At 42.1% G+C, this 18,308-nt stretch overlaps 1 non-coding gene and 1 pseudogene across 1 annotated transcript; one reads left to right on the forward strand and one right to left on the reverse strand.

Annotated features, from left to right (window-relative positions):
- Positions 1-17,869, forward strand: part of LOC122094916 — a 32,390-nt pseudogene extending 14,521 nt beyond the window's left edge.
- LOC122103502 lies at positions 15,170-15,255 on the reverse strand. The gene has a single exon (XR_006146768.1). It is a non-coding gene; the product is annotated as a small nucleolar RNA SNORD35 (small nucleolar RNA).
- Positions 17,870-18,308: the final 439 nt, after the last annotated feature.

Raw genomic sequence — 18,308 nt, forward strand, 5'->3', positions numbered from 1 at the left:
GGACTAACAAGACATCAGAGGCTGAGAATGCAAGAGCCTTGGCTAGAGCTTAGGGTTACAGGGATGGAAAGGAAGCCATAGGCAAGAGAAAGTTATAAAGAAAAAAACCCAGTCGGTCTTGGTAGCTAAATTAAACGAATCCAAGGTCCACTTTCTCTGATTGCTGTGTTTCAAAAGCTGGGTAATTAGGGAGTGGGGCCAATTAATAGAAATGTAAAGATGTAGAGTGAAGATCTTTGGATGTGCGATGACTTGGGATCAATTTTGCCTGAGACACTGAGGTTCTCCAGGTGTAACTGGAGGACAATTCGTTCCTTTTCCCTTCAGTATCAAATACTTTCCCTTTAGTATTAATGCTTAATTGTTTTGAAAATAATTACAACATCCTCTTGACACTCTTTTAATCAGTGGTCAGAGTGAGTCATCAAGTTCTTCATTATGTAAGCCCACCTATGTCTATTAGGATTTAGACCAGCTTCCTTTATACTGAGCAGTGGGATGATTCTTGATCACGTCAAGTCTACACGGTAGCCTCCACAGAAATATGAGTTCTACGGTCATTCATACATGCATGTAGGCAGTAAATATATACAAAGTACTTATTCATTTTTTTTTCTTTGTAGCTTTCATTTCTTTCTGTTTCTTTCAATGTCAGGGGTAAAAGCAAGACAGCATTCAGAGAATAATCTAAATATACCACACAAAAGCTCTGGGGGATGAGGATAGCAGGGAACCATGGGGTAACACCTCTGGTGGTTAAAGGGATGGCCCTGCCCGGGAGGAAGCAGCTTCCTCCCTCAAACAGCAAGATGGAAGACAGGAGTGATGACTCTTTCCAGAGCTACAATAATTAGGCCTTCTATTTGTTTTACTTGTGAAGACCGTCTACTCTTTTACCCTGGTCAAAATTCACCTCAACTGGCTTTCTTTAGTTTAGAACAAAAGACCTTCAGGATCCTTCCAGCTGTTTCTTATGATCTGTCATTTTTATAATCACTTAAAAACCCTCTTTTAACTTAATGCTATGAATCCCAAACATATTGAACAAGAAATTCTCCCTTTGGTAGGATTTGTGATCACCTGTGCCACTGGACTCGTTTATCTCAGTTGGCTTTGGAATTTCCCTCAGGCAGCCTTGTTTGCTAGTAAAATGACTCTGTCCTGGTGCTTTTGATCCTCTCCACATGAATCAACAGATAGTTACTATTTCCACATGGCACCATGGCACACATAACCTTGGACTAAGTGCTATGGGTAAACAAAGCTGAATGAGACTTGAACCTTATTCTATATGTGCAGCCAACTGGTGTTTGAAGCTGGTGATTGAGATCTAGACTCAGACAGACCTGTAGCTCTTTCACCTACCAGCTTGGGCTGGTTATTTAAGCTCTACAAAGTTCCAATACTTTCCTCCATAAATAAACATGATCAAAATATCTACTGCATATGTTTATTGTGAGGATTAATGAGACAACAAATAAAATATAAGCCTGATGAGGCATTGCGGTACATACCTACAATTCCAGTACTCAGGAGGCCAAGGCAGGAAGATCATAAGTTCTTGTCTACATTCCAAGTTCCAGGACTTTCAGAGTGAGATTCTGTTTGAAAAAAAGAAAAAGAAAGTACAAGCCCGATAAGATGTTGAATACAATTAACCTTAGTATTTTTGCTTTATTATTTCCACAGGCAAGAGTTTAGACTTTTTTCTTTTTAACTATTCCCTTCATTTTTAATTTTATTTATTTTATTTTTTATTTTTTTGTCGGTCGTGGGGCTTGAACTCTGGGCCTGGGTGCTGTCCCTCAGCTCTTCAGCTCAAGGCTAGCGCTCTACGACCTGAGCCACAGTACCACTTCCCCCCCTTCATTTTTTAATCAGTGCTATCTTGGTGACTACACAAGACTCTCACTGTTTTTCATTTTTTTAAGGCAGAGGGAAGATAGATGAGGAGCTAAGGGATTGCAGATGCACAGGGACAGTGGGCAGTAGCGTCCCACTTTTATTAAATCTCATACCTGACCTCTGATGATCTCTTATTATCATAGAGGACAAAGAACACAATCGTACAGCCCCTGCTCACTCAGTCTCAAGGCATTCACTCCATAAATGTTTGTTCTGCAGAGTCTGGATGCCAGTCTCTGAGTCAGGGCTGGGGACAGAGTGGTAGGCAAGGCAGCCACAGCCTCTGACCTCATGTAATACACAGGCCAGCAGATGGCAGACATATGGCCAAGAGGAAGCAGAGAACTCTGGAAACAGGTTGGGTCTTGCCTAGACTGTCACTTAGCACCATGACCTTCTACCAAAATGTGTAGCTTATAGGTGTGGTGACAATTTTTAGTTGCCTGTATTGGAAACCAAGATGAAATAAATAACTGAAATATTTCAAAGGTAAAGAAAGGATTAAGGTATAAAACATTTAAGTAAAAAATATACACTTGGCTTTAGTGAAAAGAATGAGTTAAGAGATGATTTTGAGGGAGAGGCACAAAGGAGAAAACTGGGAAGATTAAGAAGAGACGGTAACCTCATCTTTTTCTTGAAGGCCTTGGAAAATTGAGGTAAGCCTTGATGGAAGCAACACCCCCAACAACCCTGGAAAACCATGCAGGGGACAGGGTTAAGGGCGACAGTGACCCAATACATGCCAAGCAGCCGAGACTAGTCCAAAGGGCTGTAAAAGATGGAGCCCATGAACTCGCAGTAAGCTTTCGAGGCCCCATTTCTTACTCTTTTATACTGAGGAAGCTTTTCCTCTTCCTTTTCTACTCTTCTTCCTCCTTCCCCTCTTCCTCCTACTCTTCCTCTACTTCCTCCTCCTTGTCTTTCTCCTCCTCCTCACCCAGGGAACAAGTGAACAGGATCTCATATGGCATAAGGAGGCCTTCTAAGCTGGGAGTCTTGGTTGGAAACTCATACCAACCCACTAGTAGCTAAGAGCCTTTCCTTAGTTTTCCCTGACACCTTACTCTGACTTTCAAATAAACTTCAGCTCGGCTCCCACTTTTCCTGCCTTGTAGTTCTTTATTTAGTGGAGAACAGAAATGACCCAAGAGCCCTAGGTGGTATCAGTTTTACTTATCTCTGAACTATTTCTAGCCAGGAATGTCAGCACATAAAAACAATCAAACAATGAGGAAGATGACTGTTTTTTCCTGTGTCCTATCCTGATTCCCAATATGACAATAAAGGGTAAACTATGAAGATGGTGGACTCAAAATAATGTGACACAGTCAGAGAGCCACCAGCTCTACCAGCTGGAGGTATTCTGAATGTACAAAGTTAGCAGGGCTTAGCGGTCTCCATAAAAATGGGCATTCTATTGGTCATAGCCTCTTCAGTGATTTGAAATAAAAATAGCATCCAGCTGTCTAGCCATCTGGCCAGGACCTGATTGCTGTCCCTTGAGATTCAGGAAGTCATGATTGTCGTCTCACAGCTGATTATGAGGTGGTAGTAGGAGAAGGGAGTTGAGGTCTGGTATTAGACCCATTCTCCAAGTTGAATGAACCAGGTGCTGGGTCAAGTCCTAGCTGAACCTACCTCACCCTGCATTGCAGAGGCCACCCCTAATCACACTTGGAAGTGTCCCAAAAACTCCAGACATTCCAGGGTGAGCAAGGCTGAGAACTTCAAGCACTAATAAAAAGCACATATGTTGCGCGTTTACTCTGTCTCAAAGAATTCTAATTGTCCCCTGAATTACCTGGCAGTCCTGCAGACCAGGGAGTGGAAAAGTGTTTGGAAAATAAGGCTAGATCTCTGTACTCTGAAGGCCTCAGGGTCATGAAGAATTCCGATTCTGAGACCAAGACAAACATGCAGCTATATAAGCTAGTATCCTTGAACAGAGGTTAGCAGTCTATAGTCCATCCCAATCTTGAGGTCCTACTGATAGAATCTAGACAAATAGAGATAAGAGGAGGGCAAGCAGAGATTTGCAGAGGTATGGGAGGCCAGGGATGAGCTTTGGGTTCCAGCTTAGCTTTCTAGCTAGAGAGGGAGAGGGAGAGAGAGAGAGAGAGAGAGACAGACAGACATACAGACAGACAGAGACAGAGACACACAGAGAGAGAGAGAGAGAGAGAGAGAGAGAGAGAGAATGTAACCTCTGTCTACTGTGTTCTGAATAGCCACTATGCTACGAATAAGAAGAGGTCTGGCTGCTTATGGGGTACTTGATTCATTATTTGATTTAGCAACCAAGAGAGCAGAAGAGGAGGAAGATGGAATGGGCAGGCAGGTTACAGATGTCAACAAGTCAAGGGCTAAAATTTACTGAAAGGGAATACATTCCCAAGCAAGACTAATAAGGCATTTCTGAGGAAAAAAGTAATAGGATTTCTTCAGGCTTCTGGAGAAAGTGTACTTTCATTTTCACCAATTAACAGGAACCCTGACAACACACTAGTCGGCCAGCTCTTTGAAGTCAGTAGAGCAGGAAGTGGGTTCCTCCGAGGTCACTCATAAAACACAACTGGATGTTCAGAGAGGCTGGTGGGGCTGGTCAGCCAGACAGCACAAAACCATATCATCAAGAAATGAGAGAGGAAGCCGGGCGCTGGTGGCTCACGCCTGTAATCCTAGCTACTCAGGAGGCTGAGATCTGAGGATCACAGTTCAAAGCCAGCCTGGGCAGGAAAGTCCGTGAGACTCTTATTTCCAATAAACCACTAGAAAACCGGAAGTGGCGCTGTAGCTCAAGCAGTAGAGCGCTCACCTTGAGCTGAAGAGCTGAGGGACAGAGCCCAGGCCAGAGTTCAAGCCCCACGACCGACCAAAAAAAAAAAAAAAAAGAAAAAGAAATGAGAGAGGCTCTTTGGGCCTGCTTCTCTGCCTCCTCCTCAATCCAGGGGAATCTGACAGTCTGTATAGTGGGGCTTGAGTAGGGGTACGGGGGCAAAATGGCTCTAACAGGAATTCTTGTCTTCTCCTGATTTCAGATATTGGGGCAAAGATCTTCTTACCCTCCACTCAGTGTTGGCATGAGAAGTTTTGTGTTATGATATTGAGGAATGTTGGGATCAGATAAGAGCATGAGAACACTCTACTCCTTCCCCATGTAGCATTCCCAGACACTTCAGCCACAAGCCAGAGAAGCATGGGAGACACCTCGCTCTCTGTTTCTCATCTACTCTTTCCACCCCCTAAGTCTCTTTTGAATTCATTCTTTCACTCCAGGCTCTCATGCTATCTTGCCTGGATGTGTGCATTGGTTCCCACTGTCCATTTTTAACTTCTGTTTCTGCATCTGCCCCCATCCACTGCTAGTTGTCCATCACCCACCATTAATTTTCGAGAAGGCCTTCTATCTTTTCTCTCACTGCATTGCCACGCCAAGCAAAGAAGTATGAAATGTCCCACAAATAGGGGAAGGAATTAATCCAACATTGCATGAAGTACCTTTTGTGTTTTTTTTTTTTTGCAAGACAGTGCATGAATGCGAGCTACTATTCAATTCATTAAGGTTTTATGAAGGGACTGGTACTGTGCTAAATATTGAGGTTGTGGAATTAACTAAATATAGCCTTTGGTGTTTAGTTACCACCTAATGGGCAAAGTGGATCAATAGAAAATCTCTCTCTCATTTCATCTCATCTCATCTTTCTCAAAACATGGACATAGAGTCAAAGAAAAGAGCTTCATTTTAAGAAACAGACATATAGGGACTGGGAATGTAGCTTAGTGATAGAGTATTTGCCTAGCATGCATGAAGCCCGGGCTCAATTCCTCAATACCACATACGCAGAAAAAGCCAGAAGTGGTGCTACGGCTCAAGTGGTAGAGTGCTAGCCTTGAGCAAAAGAAGCTCAGGGACAGTGCCTAGGCCCTGAGTTCAAGCCCTAGGACTGGCAAAAAAAAAAAAAAGAGAGAGAAAGAAACAGACATATACAACTAATGAAGCCTGGCAAGTCAAAATCTGCAGAGCAGGAACATTGTTCAGAGACCTTGAAAGGAACCAATGTTGCTGCTCTAGTTTGAAGACAGGATTCTCCTTCCTCTGGGACCTCAGTTTTTACCTCCTAAAGCCTTCAACTGATTAGACCAGCTCACTTTATTAAGGACAGTAATCTGCTTTACTCAAAGTTCACTGCTTCAGATGCTTGTCACATAGACCTATTAGGCAGATGACAACACTATGGATACTACTGTATATCGACAAAGTGAGCGAGGTCTTTCATGAGAAATTCCTCTATACTCTGATAATCTGATACTCTGATAATCTAACATGGGCTAACAGCTCTTTATATGTATGCCATGCATTCCACTGAATGTCATGTCATGACATTTGATACGCATGTCTTTCAATGTCTGGACAATCTGTGATGAAGGTATTGTCATTACCTTTTGAAAGCAGAAAGACCCAAATAACTTGCATGAAGTACCACCACTAATATGTAGTGGAACTAAGATTTGAGTCCAGGCCTCCACATTACTCCAACTTCCTTTCTATTACACCATGATACCTTTAAGAAACACATCTAGTTTGAAGCTTTGCTGTTCCTTAAAAGTAAAAATAACAAGCACTTATTTAACCAGCATTTGGTAGTATCATTATTACTATGGGTTAGATATTATTTCATGTGCTGAAAATGTGGTCACTCATGCAAATGCAGTGGTATTGAAAGATGGCAGCACCTGTAAGAGGTGGAGCTTAATGGGAAGTGATTGGGCCACAACTATCTTTGTGAGGGGACTAAAGCTGGTCTCCCAGAATGGGTTAGGTCTTCTAGCACTGGCTTAGTTCCTGATAGAATGAGTTGTTATGAAAAAGTTAGCCTGGACCTGCCCCAGTCTCTTGTTCCCTCACTCACTGTGTGGCTTCTCTTCCTTATATAAACTTCTGCCATCTTCTGTGATCCAGCTTACCAGATACTGACACAATGCTTCTTGGCCTGTCCCCCTCCTGAATTGTGAACCAAGCAAACCCCCTTTTCTTTGTCTTGGTATTTTTTTAATAGAAAAAAGAAACGGACTAAGACAATTATATTTTTGTAATAAGGACCCTTCTCCCACACTTACATACACAGGATGTGAGTCAATACTTTTAGCCCACTTCATGTTTGGCTCTGTAGTTAGAGCCCTAATGGGTCATATTGTGTTATCCTGAGCCAATGACTTGAAGGGAAAGCTTCGCAGATGCAATTAATATGACTGAGTTTTTGTCAAAAAAAAATTATCTCCAGACGCAGAGTATTGTCTTTCTCAATAGGTAAAACAGAAATAGTTGGTGTTGCACAGTAAATAATGAATAATCTACTTTAAATTTACATAAATTAAGTAGGAATAGACTGTAAATGAAAAAACTGCATTGTTGCCAGTGCTGATGATTCATACTTGTACTTGAGAGACTTGAGATATGGAGAATCACAGTTCAAGGTCAGTCCAGGCAGAAAAGTTTTGTAGGCTCTATCTCTAAAATAACCAGCAAAAATCAAGGCCAGATAGAACTAGATTGGTCGAACAGTAGCCCAGCAAGTATGAGGCTGGAAATTCAAACATTAGTACCACCACCACCCTCAAGAGAAAAGAAAAATAGAACAAGAAAAGAAAAAGGAAACTGCATTTTGGGGCTCCAACTTTCAACAATAAAAAAAAAATGATGCATTGTATGTATATTTAGTTCAGTATTCACTGACAAACACTACTGGTATTTCCAGAGGTGCAAAATGAGTAGCACTTCATATTCTACCACAAGGACACAGGGATGAAGAAGAAAGAAGCACTATGTATTGAGGGACTATTGTATGGCAGTCATTGGATTTCAGTTTCCTACAATCCCAGGAGGTAGATAGCATCATTCCCTTTATGCACAGGAGGAGACTCAGTCCTTGCAAAAGGAAGTGACTTGTCCAAGATCACAAAACTGGTAAATACAAGAGAGTTAACCCAGATCTTTTTCTAAATCCAAAGTTCATGTGCCTTCTACCAGATCACAGTTACAGGGAAGCTAAAACAAGTGTGTAAACCATGGTAGCTAGCATGGAAATACTGCACTGAGAAGCCATCAAGTCAAGTTGGAAGAATCTGGAGATGTCGTTTGAGATGGAGTTTTAGGAGAATAGATAGTATGTATCAGATAAATATGAGAAAGGCCATTTCAGTGGAAAGGAAAGAACACAATCAAAGTGTGGATTTAGGGGATCAAAGAGGGATTTAGGGGATAAAAGTGGGACAATTTCTCATGGAATTCCCAAATTAGGATGATATTCAGAAAGCTGTAATTAATATGGATTAGATTAAACAGATCTGAAGATGGATGCTAGGTAGAAGACTCTTATAAGTGCTCTGGGAAACACAGAAAGGGGAGGGAAGGGGAGACAGAATGAGAAGCATCGGAGAAAGGCAGTAAAGGGTGGGACTGAAAATGGTGATTTAGATCCATGCAGAAGCAAGAAATCAAGCCCAAGCCATAAAGCAGGCTATCTCGTAAGGCAAAAGGGGTAGAGGTCACAATAAAAATGTCAGGCAAAACAGAAAGAAAGATCTGGGAAAGAAGAGTGCTAGAGTTCTGTATGCAGCTGTCTCCTACCCCTGAGATTCATATTGGAGATTAATATCCGTTGCAAGCTATTGAAAGGATGAGAATTTAATCCAACTGTGGTGTTTAGAGGTGGAGTTGTTTGGAAGTAATTAGGACTAGAGGTCACCATCATAAAGCTCCATAGTCAACTTTCCAAAAATACCAGAAACAATCAACCTAATAAGGGGAAAGTTCTATTTTAGCTCATGTTTATGATCACTTGGTCCAACTGGATTGAAGGCATTGTGGAAGTGTACCTCATGAAGAGAGTCTGGTGGAGGGTTGTTCACTTCACGGTGTATGAGAAGCAAAAATAGAAGAAAAATAAGAGCTCAGCACTGATGGTTCATGCCTATAATTCTAGCTACTTAGGACATTGAGCTCCAAGGATTGTGGTTCCAAGCCAGCCATGGATGGAAAGTCTGTGAGACTCTTATCTGCAATTAACCACCAGAAAACTGGAAGTGGGGTTGTGGCTCAAAGTTGTAGAGCACTAGCCTTGAGAAAAAGAGCTCAGGGACAATACCCAGGCCCTGAGTTCAAGGCCCAGAAGTGGCACGCGCGCGCACATGCGCGCGCGTACACACACACACACACACACACACACACACACACACACACATACAAAGTCTAGAGTTCCAATATCTCCTTAAAGGACACATCCCCAGTGACATAATTTCTTCCCCTGCTTAAAGATTCCATTACCTCCAATAGAAGGTTTAGTTGAAGACTAAACTTTTCATAATTATACCTTTGGGAACTTTTAAGATTCCCAGGTTAAGGGGACTGTGGCTTTCTAAAAGGAAGGAGTGTCCAGAAGATAGACATACACACATGTCCTCCCTGTCCTGGCATGAAATGTCCTATGTCACCCCCAGATTCTACCCATGAGAAGATTATTATCAGATGTGGCCTCTCAATGTTGAACTAGAACCATAATCCCAGATAAACCTCTTTCCCTTCAGTCTTAATCAACCCATGGCATTATGTTACTAGCAACAGAGAATTAATTGATAGCAGAAGAAGACTTTGGAATTTGCCATCCTGGAAGTAGAGCAGATCTGAGTTGTGCCAAGCACATGGCATGGTTTCCTTGTGGGTGGCTGAGACCAAGAGTATAAACAGAACTCATCCCAAACAAGAGATCAGAAGACTGTATATCTGTACAGTGAAAAGACTGTACATCTGTACATGAAATGGGAGTCAACGCTTCAAGGGCTGAAACTATTGAAAAGCACAAAGTCCTGAAAAATCAGAAACCACTAAGATGCTTCTAAGCAAAGGGTAGAAAAGCCAAGTTTTATTGAGTCAGGGAATCTAAAAACTGAGTAGTGCATTATCCTGCAATCATGGGAAGTATTTGCAGTAGAAAAAAATAAAGATTATTTCAGTCTTAATTTAAAAATTGGGGAAAATGTACTAGATATTTACAGAGAGATTTATTTTCCATGTTTTCTGGCCAACAATGGCTAGAGAGGAAACTGATGCTAGCTCATAACATTAAAATACCTCACTCTTACCTTTCTCACGTAGCCTGTGAGGCCCATTCAATCTCTTTAATCCAGTGAAGAAGAGAAGGGTAGACGCTAGACAAATTTTCCCATTTTTTATTGAGTCAATCACTGCCTAGCATGGGAATAGGCTTTCCTGGTCTAGCACACAACCTGCATGTGTGTATCACGTGTGATGTCAGGTTGAATGGGCAAAGTTCTGGTCCATGTACTGTGTGAAGGCACGCAGCTGAGCAGGTCACATCTAATCAGCATGAGGTGGAAGAGGAAAGTTGTGCAGCCTGACATCATGAGCTACATTCCAGCCTTATGACATGGCGTCAAGTTGGGTGACTAGGTCAGCAAGTGTGCTATAGTTGTTGCTTCCATTAACTCCAGGGTTTTGCAAGTCTGGAACTTCCACACACCGAGAGCAGATTGTTGAGGCTTATCTGGTGTTTATGAGTACAGAGCTCACAGTACTGTCTTGTCGTGTCTGGCTTAGGCTTGATTCAAGTGTCACATAATCCAAAGGAAAATGAAGAGCTCTATGCACTAATCTCCATGTAATTTCAATTTTTCTCCTGTCAGTGTTTTGCCTGCTAGGGAATTCCACAAAGTGTTGCTTAATGACTATGTGGTAGGTCACAGCAAAAAAAAAAAAAATGAGAGGTGTAGGTCAATGGTGGAGAATGACTAGGGAAGAGAGCTCCAGCTGCGGCGAAGAGATTAGATGACCTTGCTTTGTGCTGACTTTGCCATCTCCTTTGGAAATACACTTGAGAACAGTACGTCCAATTTGCTCACGTAATGCAGCCTCACTGAAACAAAGTGTTTAGGGATCAGGAGGCTAGCTACTTCACAAGTCATAGCCCTATTACCAAAACAGCTTGGATTTCTTTCCCTGTGGCTTTCGTCCTCATAACTACATTAGGATCTAGTATCTATTGTATGCCAGGCCCTGTGCCAGTTCTTTTGATGTGAAACTCAAAGAACCCTCGCACAAAATTAAGAAAGTAGGCACTACAGTTTTTGAGATTTGAATGACATATGCAGGTTGGATGGACAAAAGAACTCATCTGTTCTTTCCATCTATGTTCCCCATTGGGTTCTGAGGCTCTTGTGTTACACCCTCCACCATGTAACTTTCATTTTGGGTTCTCTGATTGCTCTCACAGGCTTGCCTGTGCAACTCAAAGCTACTCCCAGTTCCTGTCTAACTTGACAGAAGCCTACAGCTTCATTCACAGTAAAACTACTTGTAGTATTACTAGTAGTACTAATAGGTTTTTAAATAATGTTCACATTTTATTTAATTTCCTTCACACAAAAGTCTTATAACACACCTAGAACAAGTAGTTGCCAGTTCCGTTTATTAAAGAAAGATCTAAGACTCAGATAAATCTCAGTTAGAAAAGTGTGTGTATATGCTCTCCATATTCAAATCCAGGTCTGCTAACATGGAGGCTTGAAGGTCTCAGAATGTGGCCCCTGGACCAGCCGCATCTAGGAATTTGTTTTATGAGTAAGTTCTCAGGCCTATTCCAGGCTGAATGAATGAGAAGCTCTGTGGGTGTATTTGAATGGGCCTTTAGGGTAACAAGGAACATGTTTGAGTTTTGTCTAGGCCAGTGTATCCTCTCTGTTAACATGGCATCCATTCTCCCACCTCTAGTTCTACTTCTTCATAATGAGTAAAAGGAGAAAAGGTAAGCTAGTCCAACAGGATCTTTTGTACCTGAAGCGAAATTCTCCAACAACTCCTTAAGATTCTGTTTAAAAAAAAAAATCTTGGCCCCATGGAGGTAAGTCAAGCCCATCGAACTGAGTTTATTATCTCTCAGGGAACATAAAGGAAACAATCTGACAAAATAGAAATTATGTTTTTTTTCTGCTTCTGGAAATTTTTACTTTACCCCATAGTATCACATTTTGTGAATATAACACCATCACAATCACAAGTGGCTATTTGGAGACTTTTATTTCTAGTATGATTTTGCCTTAATTATTAAATATGTTTCCAATGGACTGTTTATTACAAATATTCATCTGAATAATAAATATCAGACAGTGACTTAGTAATCAGTGGAGTCAATGAAGCCCCGCCTCCCCAAAGTGTTTAGAGCTGGGTACCAGTGGCTCATGCCTATACTCCTAGCTACACAGGAGGCTAAGATCTGAGGATTACAGTTCAAAGCCAGACGAGGCAAAAAAGTCCCTGTCAGAATCTTATTTCTAATTAACCACTCAAAAAACTCAAAGTGGAACTGTGGCTCAAAAGTGATAGTGTGCTAGCCCTAAACAAAAGAGCAGAGGGACAGCGCCCAGACCCTGAGTTCAAGCCCCACAACCTTCAAAAAAAAAAGTGATTAGGACAAAGCTAATGGCCATCAAAAATCAGTGGAGCCAGGCTTGGCACCTCATGCCAAGGAGGCAGAGAGCTGGACGATCATGGTTGAAGGTCATCCTTGGTTAAAAAATTAATAAGATCCTACATCAATAAACAAGCTGGACAGAGGTAGCAGATACCTATAATCCCAGCTATATGGGAAGCATAGATAGAAAGTTCATAGTCCATTAGGTATTAGCTAATTGAACCTTGGTGGTAAAATTCTACAAAAGAGAAGGGCTTCTAAGTTCAGAAAACACACAAACAGATTAGATCGCTATTTAAATATTAAGTAATAATACTATTGCCAGGAACCACTCGACTTAGCAGAAGCTTAAAACAAGTGAAAGGCTGACATTAAGTTATTTTTGTGGATGCCTTTAGCCACTTCCCTTGGGTCCTCTCTAGAAGATCTACTCAAGTGTTCATTTATACAAGCCCCTTTATGGTCATTTTAAAATTGAGAACATCTTGATTTCCTACTTTGAATAGTAACAGTTCTTCTAGTTTTAAAGAGTCAGATTAGAGGGGTTGGAGGCATGGTTCAAATGGTAGAACATCAACCAATGAGTAAAAGCATCAAATACCAACTTCAGACAAAAAAAGTCAGAGCTGGTGGAATAGCTCCGTGGTCGAGTGCTTGCCTAGGACGCACAGTTCCTGGGTTCTATCTCCAACCCTACCAAAAAAATCAAAGCATGGAAACTAAAACCACCCTGTAGCCTAGAGCTACATGGGCTTAGTTGTTCTCTTGGAATATATCCTTCCAAATGCTTTCTCTTGTTCTGCATACATTATTTTCCAAATCATGTAAGCTCTTTAAATATAACCTATATACTCAAGGTAAAGTGAGATCAAATTCATAATTTAGATTAATTCAAAATATTGTCATATCGTTTAGTCTAAAATGAGCTTAAATGGATTTAAAAAGTAGAATTTCTTTTTGAGAACAATTTTGAATGTGCAGAAAAATTAAGACAAGAGTAGAGAACTGAGCCTGGTGCCGGTGGCTCACGCCTGTAATCCTAGCTACTCAGGAGGCTGAGATCTGAGGATGGCCATTCAAAGCCAGCCCATGCAGGAAAGTCTGTGAATAAACCACTAGAAAACCAGAAGTGGTGCTGTGGCTCAAGTGGTAGAGCGCTCACCTTGAGCTGAAGAGTACAGGGGCAGTGTTCAAGCCCAGATTTCAAGCCCCACATCCGACAAAAAAAAAAAAAAAGAATAGAGAACTGGAATATCATAACACTGGTGGCTCATGCCTGTTATACTTCTTAGGAGGCTCAGATCTAGAGGATTGTAATTAGAGATATCTAGGCAAAGAAAAAAGTCTATGAGAAAAAAAATATCACAGTACAGGGTCTGGGGGAAAAAAGTTAAGACCTAATCTGAAAAATAAAAAGAGCTAGACTTGAGAGATCTTCTGCTTAGGAAGCACAAGACCCTGAGTTCAAACCTCAGTAATACATATGGAAGTAGAACTAACACATGTTCACAATTCTGATCCACTGGGGTGAAAGCTTTGTAGAGGGCACAGGAATATGGTATCTAAAGCCAAATGGATCCAGCAGCTAGCACAGGTTGGCCGTCTACAATCTGCAGCTTCTTAGAGCAAGTCCCGTGTCTAGTCTCAGCTTGCCTTCACCCATCTGAAAATAGAGATCATTACTGAACCTACTCAAAAAGTCTTTGTAGGGGCTGGGAAGGTGGCTCAGTGGTAGAATGCTTGCCTTGCATGCATGAGGCCTTGGGTTCGATTCCTCAGCACCACATAAGCAAAAAGAAAATTGCCAGAAGTGGCACTGTGGCTCAAGTGGTAGAGCGCTAGCCTTGAGCTGAAGAGCTCGAGGACAGCGCCCAGGCCCAGAGTTCAGGCCCCACAACTGCCCCCCCCCCAAAAAAAATGTCTTCATAGTAGAGGAGTGTATGGATGAGTGAAAAAGGGTGCAAGGGACAAATACAGCAAGAATACCCAATGTACCTAAGTGAGAAAGAAAGTGGGAAACGAGAAATGACTGTTGAAGAAGCATTGGACATTTAGTTGGACATATTAAATTGTAATCCCCTGTACAATCTCTCAAAGTTCAGAAAAAAAATGTTGCCCAAGAACTCAGGGAGATCACATGCTTAAAAGATACTCATCCAACTCTATCTCCTTTCCATCTTCTATTAAGGCTCACATCTATAATCCTAGCTACTCAGGAGACTGAGATTTGACAATAGCAGTTCAAAATCAGCCCAGGCAGGAAAGTCTGTGAAACTCTTATCACCAATTAACTACCAGAAAACCAGAAGTGGTGCTGTGGCTCAAATGGAAGAGCGCTAGCCTTGAACTGAAGAGCTAAAGGACAGCGCCCAGGCAGGCCCAGAGTTCAAACCCCATGACCAACCCCCACCCCAAAAGAGGCCTTATTGAGTCAGAAAATAAACAGCACATTGCTGAGGTAGATCCTGCATGAAGCAGTCCAAACGTTTCCAGAAGTTCTGTGCCTACCACATCAAAATGACCAAGGCCAGGTCATTTAAACACTCCTAGTCATTGCCATTCACTTGAAGGTATGTGGAGCTACTGGAAAAATAGCATTATTTTCTGTAGGGTTCCCACGAGAGTAGGAGAGCCAGACATGGATAAACATACAGACTGATGGTTTCTATATATTGAGATAGGCACAGAGTGTAGAAGTAGTACAGGAAAAGGATCCTCTGGGAGAAGGAAGAGAATAAGAGGTGTTTGTCAGAGCAGGTTTCTTTTTTTTTTTTTTCCTCTTGGCATCAGCTGAGCCTTTGGCGTTATCGGCATTGCCCACAGTGGCATCTGCAGACCATCGTGAGAAAAGACATCACTTGCCTTTGTTTTATGCTTTTTTAAAAAAATTGTGAAAATACCACACAGAGGGGTGACAATTACATGAGCAAGGTAATGAGTACATTTCTCATCAAGCATTGTTGCCTCCTCCTCTGTTTCCCCTTCCCTTCCCATCTGCATCAAAGTTGTAAAGTTTGTTTTTTGACACATAACGTCTTGTACATCTCATTGTTGCAATGGGTCCACCTGTATCCCTATTTAAACAACTTGTGTTTTCCCTTCCCCTCCACAAATTATACCAACATCAAATTACAGTGAAAACAGGGTTTATACCATGGGGGAGGGACATACAAAGCAACGAAGAAATATCTTATAAATATGTTAGAAACAATAGCAAGAAAGAAAAAACATTTGGGGTTCATTTCGACTAACATCAACTTATCTGACCGTTTCCAGGGCAGGTTTCTTAAGAAAGCAATGCCTGAGCAAAGTCTTGGGAGTCAGTAAGAGCTGAAGGAACCACTGGTGAGCGTGGTGGCAGCATGCAGGTGTCTTCTCTAGCTTTTGTTCACCGAGCTGTGGACTGGGCGTCCTACCTCAGCTAGTCAGGAGAGAGCCTGTGAAAGAATGGTTCAATGGCCTCCTGCCTGCTGTGAGTCCGCAAGCTCCTATGAAGAACCTACCTCATTATTATGATTCACGCACACAAACAAAATAAAATGGAAAAAACAACAACAACAACACAGGTTTGGTAATTTTGGTTTTTATGGAGTTGATAAATTACCTTTTTCAAAATAAAAGCCCCCAAACAGAACATAAAACTTAAGGAAAAACTTAAGGTTGAGAAGATCTCTTTCCAATTCCCCATATAGTACTTTCCAAGAGAAATGAAGGGAATAATTCATTGTAACAAAGAATAAAGAAACCATATTTGTCATGAAATTGACAGAAACTCAAGTCAGTCTGGGATATGGGGGGAGGGGCAAAGATGTGTGATTTTTCTCAACAGAAGAGGTTTTGCTAGGGATGCCCTAAGTTAGATGGTCAAGTATGTACAAAATCAAGTTGATTTTTCTCTGGGCACTCATCCAGTTCTATCTCTTTTCCATCTCTAGTGTCGCTGGTACAGGAAAGCCTTCACTATTCAGAGACCTCTGGCCAACTTTGAGACTTACAAAGTGAGCAATCCATTTCTTTGACCCGATCAGCTCATCACTGAACAAGTAGGGAGGGGCCCTTCTCACATGGCAGAAGTTGCTAGAAACAAATGAGTGCTGTCTCTTCCTTGTTTCATTTTACAACTATCACTCGCCAAAGTGCCATCTTCCTACTTCTGCCACCTACTACACACCCTCATTTAAACTCTGAACCACACACCAGATAACACCAGCTTAATGACTGATGATATACAAGGCACCTACATGCTAGATGATTTTATCTTTGGACTTTCTGGAATTTCAGCAAGGATTTTCCCACATGAATACATGTATATTTCTGGTTCCTTCTGAAATGAAATCCTAGATTATTTTCCTAATTTCCTAGGCAATAAGTATGATTCGTTTGGAGAGCGCACTGTGATCTAGGATAGCAGTTGTCAGGCTGCGTCTTGCCCTGAGTGACTCCATTTTATAGAATACCAATTTGCTTGATTTTGAGTGCAAATGCTGAGGAAGAGAAACTGTACATCTTGTTTGCTCAAGTAAACAATCACCATCTGTCCGGCACAAACAATGAGACAGGGAAAGACGATGTATTTATGCAAATGAAAGATTACTACCTATGAATTCATCAAATTAAGTCAGGGACACATAGATACATAGGTATATCAAAACAATATCAGAAAAACCAGGCTTGTAGGCACACCAAGCACACCAGATATAAGCCTGGGCCTAGGAAAGGAGCACCCATGACTGAGATGTGGTGGGCCCGCTAACTGTCCACTTGTCATCAGCTTTGTCTAGCAAAAGATTTCCTCTGTCTCTGTCTCTGCTTTGGTCCCTTCTATCCTTTCTGTACATCTCAGCTTCTCCTGCCTCTGGCACACTTCTGACACTCAAGAAGGTGATGGCGACCATTGAGACGGTCTGAAGATGGGACTGTGGGGGACACTTCACTTCGTATCTTCAAGTGGGTACCAGTGGTGGATCCCCTAGAAGAGGAATGTGGAGGGCAGGTGGTGGGACAGACAGATCGCTGGCTGGAAGAGGCGGGGCAGGGGCGCCAGTCCAAGAGGAGGTGGCCCTCTTACTCTGCTGGACCTCAACGATGAGAACGGCAACCAGAGTTTCCATTCAGAAGGTTCCCTGTAGAAAGGCACAGAGCTGAGCCCTGGGGGCACTCCCCAGCCCAACCTCCCTGTGTCCTCTGCCAGACCTCCAGAAGGGGTCACTACAGAGGAGGCCCAGCCTACACAGCTGGGTTAAGAGAGAGACCCTGGGGGCCCACCTACAGGCAGCACTGATGACCCCTCTGTGCTCACCAAGGAGGGGCCTGTTCCAGAACTGCAGGAAGCAGAGGCCCCTGAAGCTTACCCAGTCTTTGAGCCAATGCTACCTGTCTCTAAGGCAGCCCCCGGTGACACAGAAGACTCAGAGGGCACCCCCCCCCCCCACACACACACATTCAAGTGCATCTGCCCATATGCCCCGAACCCCTGAGAAGCCAGCCTGCTTGTCCAGACACCCAAAGGGCCCCTTTGGCTTTTTACAAATAAAGACCTTTTTGTAAAATAAATAGATAAATAAAAGAGTTAACATTTGTAGTTAAGATTGGAATAAAACAACACATGATTGTCAATAAGCATGACTATCGCTTAGTGAATTAATACTAGTGAAATGGATGGCACTTGTGAATTTATTGTTGTTTAATACATTTTGACATTGTGGATAGACACAAATGTGCCTATCTGTGTTTTTGACATATTTGCTCATGAAGGTATGATACAGACAAAAATATGACAATGTTTCCAATCAAGGAAGTCTCACCCTATGTAAATATCTTTGCATGGACATCATGGGTTCATGAATGCAAAAACCACAGCATAGTTCCTGAGATGCAAAAATCATCAAAGGATCAATTTTGTGTGTGTGGGTATAA

This window comes from Dipodomys spectabilis, unplaced genomic scaffold (genome assembly GCF_019054845.1).
Source record: "Dipodomys spectabilis isolate Male_0828 unplaced genomic scaffold, ASM1905484v1 ptg000001l, whole genome shotgun sequence".
NCBI lineage: Eukaryota > Metazoa > Chordata > Mammalia > Rodentia > Heteromyidae > Dipodomys > Dipodomys spectabilis.